Source organism: Phodopus roborovskii, unplaced genomic scaffold (assembly GCF_943737965.1).
Source record: "Phodopus roborovskii unplaced genomic scaffold, PHOROB, whole genome shotgun sequence".
NCBI classification, from domain to species: domain Eukaryota; kingdom Metazoa; phylum Chordata; class Mammalia; order Rodentia; family Cricetidae; genus Phodopus; species Phodopus roborovskii.
Genome location: NW_026126607.1, coordinates 1,855,821 through 1,863,646, shown reverse-complemented (window position 1 = coordinate 1,863,646; position 7,826 = coordinate 1,855,821). Strand labels below are relative to the sequence as shown.

Here is a 7,826-nt window from a genome sequence, read left to right as displayed (position 1 = left end):
CAGACAATAACATCATAAGAAAAGAAAACTACAAGCCAACTTCCTATTTAAATTTGTGTGGCCCTCTTTGGTGCCACCCACACCCTCTACCACCCATGAATCCATATGTCTGCTATTCTCTTTCCTAAGTTTCTTTGAGTTCATTCAGTGAGCAGCCTCTGTCCAGGCCACCACAGCTGCAACTGCCTCCTGTCCCACTTTCCCTATGATTCCAACTTATTACAACTTTTCTTCTCTCTTTACCAGTGAGAAGCATCTCCCTGCCCATTCTTGTCACATACATCCTTCCCTTTCCCCCAGGACTTTTTTATTTGTTTGTTTATTTATTTATTTACTTTTTGAGTGTTCGTGTCAAAGATTGGGAATAGAAAAACAAGGAAAGAAAACTCAGAGCCTGGAATCAAGAAGACCTATATGCTGGAGCATGAGTGAGACAGGGAAGGAGGGAGGAGGAGAGGGTGATGTTGTCTCTTCAGAAGGGAAGCTTCCCAGGTGTAGGCCATGTGTGAGGAGTAGCTCTCAAGCAGGCATTAGCAGGACTCCATGGTTTAAATAAACATAGATGTGAGGGGATGAGGAGGGGTGGAGGGGGGGGGGAAGCTATCCCTGGGGGAGGGGGTGTACTGTATAAGACACCCAAGTGTTCTTTTTTGATGTACAGAGGCTTGCTCTGGGTCCAACCTTCATTCAACTTCATTAAGAGGCCTTCCTTGTGTTAGCAAAATGTGTCTTAAAAAAATCAAATCATATACCCAAATCATCCTATTGCACATCAATGCACATTTTGGCTTTGTTGGGGGAATCCATCTTCCCTACCAGGCAAACCCACTAAAATAATTTATGGAAATGTAGCAAGATGGATTTTTCTAGAAAGGAGCTACATGAACTTCATTGTAGACTAAGAGGTATGCACACACATGGTGCCCACAGAAGCATCAGTCATGTGCAGAGCTAGTAAAATCTCTCAGACATCTTTCATCTATGGTTTTGCAAGGACCATGGGTTTGTAGACAAAGAGTTATTTTCATGTCTGTCTTCATCATTATTATTGTAAGAAATTAATATCACCCGCCTTATCTAGGAATGCTTCGAGGGTCTTGACCTGACCCGAACCATGAACCCAAACTCAACTGAACCACATTGATTTGCAAAACTGCCTGTTGAAATTGAACCCACCTAGTAACTGGAGCTGAGGCACACACTGAGATGTGTCTTCGAAAACTGGACTTGGCCTGCTGTTATTTTGAAAGGTAATTAAGGTTTGTAAGAATGCCTCTGACCGGTTGGTCATCAGAGGTCTGTGTGTAACATGAGTAGAAGCACATGCAGTGTGACCAAAATAATTAAAGAAGAGAAAAACCACCCTAGACCCTAACATGACTGAGCTATCAGCTTTCAAACTGCTGCCTGCAAGACAAGCAAGCAGAGCCCAGTGCAGCCCAGACTATCTGCATTTGATCTCTGGGACAGGAGAGGGATACTGCTTGGAGGCAGCTCTTAGAGAGGCAGACTAGAGCTTGGGAGGGCCATGGGATCACATTGAGCAGAGACTTAGGCTTGGTGACAACTCCTGTGGACAGGAGGATGGCAGAAGAAACAATCCAGAGGGTGCTGGTTCAAGCCCCAGATGCTGCAGGATTTCACACTCACCCTGCTGGGTTTTGGTTTCATTTTGGTCTTATCTTCCATGTCCCTGTTCCTCTCAATGGAAATGCAATGTCTAATCTGTGCCATTATATATGACAAGTTTGTAACTTGACCATTATTAATTTTCTAACCTTTATTTTACAAGAGCTCACAGAGAAGAGACAAAGTTTTGGTGGAAACTGCACTTTTGAACAATGTTGGAACTGTAAAGGCTTGGGGGCTTTCAGAGATGGATGGTCTTCACATTGCATTGTGAAGTTAACCTGGTCTAAAGTGATGTGTTTAGGTTGCAAGCTTAACAAAGGATGGACTATTCTTCATTGTCAACTGGCTGCATTTAGAATCACCTAGGAGGCATACCTTGGACAAGCCTGTGAGGTTTTTTCCAGAGAGGTTTAATAGAGAGGGAAGACTCACCTGAATGTGGGTGCCACCATCCCAGGGGTTGGGATCCTCACTTAAATAAAAAAAGAAATGAGTGGAGCACCAGTATTCACTGCTCTCTGCTTCCTGACTGAAGATGCAATGCGACCGTGGCTTCTGTTGCAAAGGCTGAGAGAGTCTCCACTGCCACACATTCTCCACCATGACAGACTGTGAACCCTCCAACCCTAAAACACAACAGACCTTGGCTTCCTTGGTCTTCTTCACAGGGATGGAAGAGCCATTTTGAGGGGTAGTTCTTAAAACTACAAAGGATAGCAAGTGAATTAGGACACATGATATAACACACACCCCAAAGCCATACAGGTTATTTTGAAGATTTATTTTTAATTATGCATCTGTGTGGAGGTTTACCCTTCTGTGTACAGTTGTTGTTTTAGACTAGAACCTGGAGTTACAGAAGGTTGTGAGCCAACCAATGTGGGTCCTAAGAATCAAACTCAGGTCCTCTTCGAGAACAGCAGATACTCTTAATTGCTGAGCCTTCTCCTCAGATACTATCCAGGTCATTTTGATGTTGGTTTATACAATCAAAAAATAAAAATAAAAATTGAAGGCACATAGTACAATAGCAAAGCCTCCATAGTTTTCTTCTATTTCTATTCATTTCTAATTCAGAACAGGAAATGAGAAAGCACATTAGGTCAATAATGATGATCTAATTAAGAGTTAAGCTAGAAGGAAATTCACTTAAAAGTAGGTTACACAAAGAATATGGAATGCCTAAGCTGTCTGTCAACCTATGCATTTATTTAGGGTCTCAGACAGATGGCTGGAGCGTCTGTACTAGTCCTCAAACATATCCATGTGACATGGGCTTTTTACTCAGAACCTTTGACTCTTTGTTACATTTTGCTGTTCTGCATCACACACACAGCAAATATTTCCCTGGCTCTTGTGACATGTTAGAGTAGCCAGCCCATTAGATGCCCGGTTCTGCACATTTGGTCTATGTCCAGTGTTTTGTTTTGTCTTTAAATCTATATCTGACCAGATTCTAAGTGGCCAGAAAAGAAAAAAGCTCACCCAGGAAGGGGCTGGGAGTTTTCCCCCATATTCTAAGAAGTCTTTGCTTTGCCACATTAATTTCTCCATGAAATACTCATAGGCTTGCTCATCTCTAATGCAGCTGCCTGGGAACCCTGGAGGAAAAAGCATTCCCTGTGCTCCATAAAAGGCCACCCTGAACTAACAGATACATGTGTGTTCATGTAGTACAAGCAATTGAAGAGGTCCTGATGGCTGGATGGGGAGTGAAAGCTCTGGGGGGGAGGGGGGGAGCAGGTGATGTCAAGGGTGGACCTCAGCTTCTGAGGCTGAACTCCATAGGGATAGGATTCCATGAGAGTGACCCTGGAAGACATCATTCTAAGAAAGAAAACAGAGAAAGTCAAGCACAAAAGGCAACAAAGCACATGCCTTTATTTCAAAGCACTGCCCAGCGTAAGTCTGGAGAGGTGGAAAAATGAATTATTGGCTACTGTGATGGGAAGTGATGACTGAGTGAGTACAAGCCTTTTGGGGGGGATGCTGACCATGCATTGGAGCTAGCCAGCGTTGGCAGCACCAGAGCACCATGAGTGTGTGTGAGCTGCTTCTGAGTTACACACCTCACATCTTGTGCACTTTCACCCCTGTCCTGGGTGTGCTGGACAGAGGGATGTGCTCATACTTCATAGAACTGGCAGACAGTTGCTAGCTTCACTGCTGTGAACTCCTGCATCCCCTCCCCCACCCTACACCCTTACCCCCACCTCTTGCTTGGCTAATACTACTTGACAAGTGAGGCTCTTTCTGCTTTCCCGTCTATGTAATATTCCTCAGCTCAGACAGTTAATGACACAAAAGACAAGGATGTCGAGTTAAGCTTTCTACACTTCAAGTTGTAATGACCTCTGGCCAGATCCAAAATCTAGGTAAAGTTAGATGGCTTTTGTGTGCTGGAGCTGTCTTGTAAAATTGAGTGTATTTTAAATGCCTATTAAAAGAAAAAAAATCACTTTACACATTCCCTGAGCACACCAATGATGGTGCTGGGTGTACAGTAAGTCCTCAGTAACTGCCCTTGGTATTTTGATTGATAAGGCTCTATTGGTTTGTTCTAGCTTTGTTTCTATTGCTGTGATAAAATGCTTGATGAAAGACAATTAGGAAACAACTACAGCATGACTGGAGAAGCTACAGTGGCAGGAGCTTCAGAAGTGGTCACCTCACCTCCCAGAAAGAATCCAGAGCAGAGAATGAACTCATGCATGCTCAGCTGGATTTTTCCACTTTTACATCATCTAGGGTCAAGTCCATGAAATGGTACTGCATGCATTCATAATGGGTCTTCCCAACTCTAGTAACCAGATAAGAAAGATCCCTCATAGACACCTCACTATAAACATCCACTGTAGACACCCCACAATAGATACTCTACTGTAGACACCCACTGTAGACACACCATGGTAGACACCCACTGTAGACACACTATGGTAGACACCTACTGTAGACACACCATAGTAGACACCCACTGTAGATACCCACTGTAGACACACCATGGTAGACACCCACTGTAGACACCCACTGTAGACACCCACTGTAGACTCCCACTGTAGACACACCATGGTAGATACCCACTGTAGACACCCACTGTAGACACACCATGGTAGACACCCACTGTAGACATCCACTGTAGATACCCACTGTAGACACACCATGGTAGACATCCACTGTAGACACCCACTGTAGACACCATGGTAGACACCCACTGTAGACACCCACTGTAGACACCCACTATAGACATCCACTGTAGACACCCTACTGTAGACTAGTCAACCAGTCCTTCAGTGAGACTTTCCTCGCAACCATCATGACTGGATAGATGAGGGCTGTGATCTCAAGAGCCTCAGCAGAATCTGACTTCTTTCAGACTGTGACATTTACATAAAGAGATGACTGTCAACACCAACAGGAGACAGAATCCTGGCTAAACAGAACCACAGATCAAGTCCCCTAGATAGGATGGGTAGCTATGTCACTATTGCCTAGGGAATCTTGAGAAGACCTGTCCATGTCAACACCAGTGTAGTTATTTTTCTGAGTACTTTCTCCACCTCCACCCCCCCCAATGCTGAGTACCAAGCTGGAGGCCTTACAAAGGCAAGCTCTTTGTGCCAGTGAAATGCCATAGCCCTGAGTATTTGAAAACCACAGTTGGTTAAACTCATGGGTACATAGACCATTGATATAGAGGGCTGACTGTAGCCAGATACTGCCAGACCCAGCACCCATAAGACAGTGAATGGGATAGATAGTTATGGTAGAATCATAACTACTGACTACTGAAGTAACAGCATTCATTAATCACATAGTGGGCAAAGCATTGTTTCTGGGTGATTTTCCAGTATTATCCAGTATTAACCCATTTATTCCTCACAGAGACTGCATCAGCCCACACTAAGCCCTGTCCTCCTGTCTCAGCAAGGGGGACACTGAGGTCATTGCTCTTGAAATAAGGTAAGAGTTGTAGGGGTAAGTGAAAGGGTAAGATTCTAAAGCCCAAGAGACTTGAGGGATTCTTGCCTTTGCAAGTTGTGGGTAGACATGTTTGGTTATAAGAATACCAAATGCAGGAATGATGATGCTCTGACAGTGGTACCAGCTAACCAAAACATCTGTTAGCTGGGAGCTCCCGATGACCAGGAACCAAATAACCCTGACATCTATGCAATAACATCACTGCTATACCAGGGAGTCAGATCTCTGGAGCTTTACCTCTGTTCTTCTCACACATCCCTTTCCCCTCCAACCACACATCCCTATTCTGGTGTGTATTATTAACCTCTGAAGTGGCTACAGAGTTTAAATAGCCGTGTCTCCTCCAGCAACCATATCCTTTCCACAAGGAGTCTTAAACAGATAAGTTAAATCAGAACAATATGGCATACCAGAGTAAGGGGAGGGTTATAGAACTGTTTTCGGAGGGAGGGGGATGTCTTCATGTGGGGAGGTGGCTTCAGTGGGTAGGTATTTATGGAAGAACACTACAATAAATACAAATATCTTCACACTTAAGATGCATTGTGATCTACTTAACTTGGGAGGGGGTGGGAATAAAGAGCCTTCAACTCAGACTCACTCTGCGAAGAGTGGTGGCTTCCTTCTAGCTGGCACACTTTGCAGGGGCTGGTTGTGCTCAGCTTGGGGCATTGAGCATCATGCCATCGTAGGATGTTGTCTCAGTCTGTGACTTGAAGGTTATGAGCTCGGGGAAGAGACAGTTAAAGCTTCCTTACGCCAGCGAGATGAGTTGTACCACACACCGCCCATGCCAGGTCAGCAGTCTGGATGGAGCTGAGTCACTTACGAGCCATGCCAAGCAGTGCCAGGCACCTCTGGAAGCCCTTGCCTAGGACCCCAAATTTAGATTCATGTTGCAGTCTGGGGAGTGTTTTGACGTCTGCCAGGCTACAAGGAAAACACGCTGCACACCGCCTCCCAGACAGACAGAGCTCTCAATCAAGGCTGGGAGTCTGAGGAAACCGGACCTGGGCAGGGCTGCTCAGGTGAGTCGTGGGGGATGGGGGACTCAGATGCTGGCTATCTGGCCCATGTTTCTGCCATGTTTATGGCAACAGTCCTTTTGCTGGGGCTGGCTGCTGCGATACGGCAGATTGAATCCTGGAATATTTCTTGTGATTCCCACATTCATTTTTAAAAAAGCAAGAACGGGGCTGAGCTTGCAGTTGGGTCATAAAGTCCCCTCTAAAATCAGGAGGATTATCTCAGAGGGGACCTAGCCAAGGAGGAATTATAGTCCAGACTCTCTGCTGAGTCCCAGCAGCCCAGAATCTTATTAACATGTCCCCGGGGGATTTCTTGGGAGGCTTCTAAAGGGACTCAGATAGTGGCCATGGAATAAGCAGGGGTGGGGGTGGGGTGGCCCCTTCTTAACTCGGAACCCATCTAGACTTACCAGGAAGCTGGTTGGTATTGGGGGGGGGGGTGGAATATCTGGTAACCTGGGAGTGTCTGAATTCTTCACAGGGAAAGATGCTCCCTGCTGCAGTAAGACTGAGCTCCTGGCGGGATAGAATCATGGACTGGTTTGTATTTGTATTTGCATCCCTGGCTAAGGGTCTGACATTTGACACACGTGAAAATTGTTCATGTCCTGAAACAGTGTTGGCCCCAGCATATTGGCGAGGCAGCTCTAGGCACCGCAGGAGACATGGAACAGTGTTCCTGCGGCAAGGACCACATTAGTTCAGGTTGGAGCAGCTTCAGGCTTAGGCAGGTCCATCCACAACACAGATGCTATTGCCCTGGTAGCCTCAGCTCCAGGTGAGATGAGACTCTAGGGTTGGGTCTGAGGAACGGAAAGGGGACAGGATAAGCTCTAAGTTTTGTAAAGTCCTATCATGTGCTCAAATGGGTAAAATAAATGCAATCCTAATCAGGGGTCAGTCCACCAGGGTTCTGCCCATGGCAAGGGTCTGGAAAGATATTGCTGGTTCATAAGCAAATAGTCTTGTTTTAGTGTCCAGCATGAGTGTCTCATGAGAATTTCCTATTTAATCAGCCACTGAATCTTGGTCTACCTTGAGGACCAGGTGCAAGAACCCTACTGTGTTCATGGAGGTGGGGAAGAGCTCCTGACCTCCCCTTCGGTCTTGTGCCAGAGGTGAAGACATGTCTGCTCCACTCATTAACAATGTGCATGGTTTCCCTTTTCCTGCTCTCATCCTCAT

At 45.6% G+C, this 7,826-nt stretch overlaps 1 long non-coding RNA gene across 1 annotated transcript; it reads left to right on the top strand.

Moving 5' to 3' along the window:
• The first annotated feature begins 832 nt into the window (after positions 1-832).
• LOC127237621 (uncharacterized) lies at positions 833-1,362 on the top strand. The gene is made up of 2 exons (XR_007835866.1): positions 833-905; positions 1,082-1,362. It is a non-coding gene; the product is annotated as an uncharacterized LOC127237621 (long non-coding RNA).
• The last annotated feature ends 6,464 nt before the right edge of the window (positions 1,363-7,826 follow it).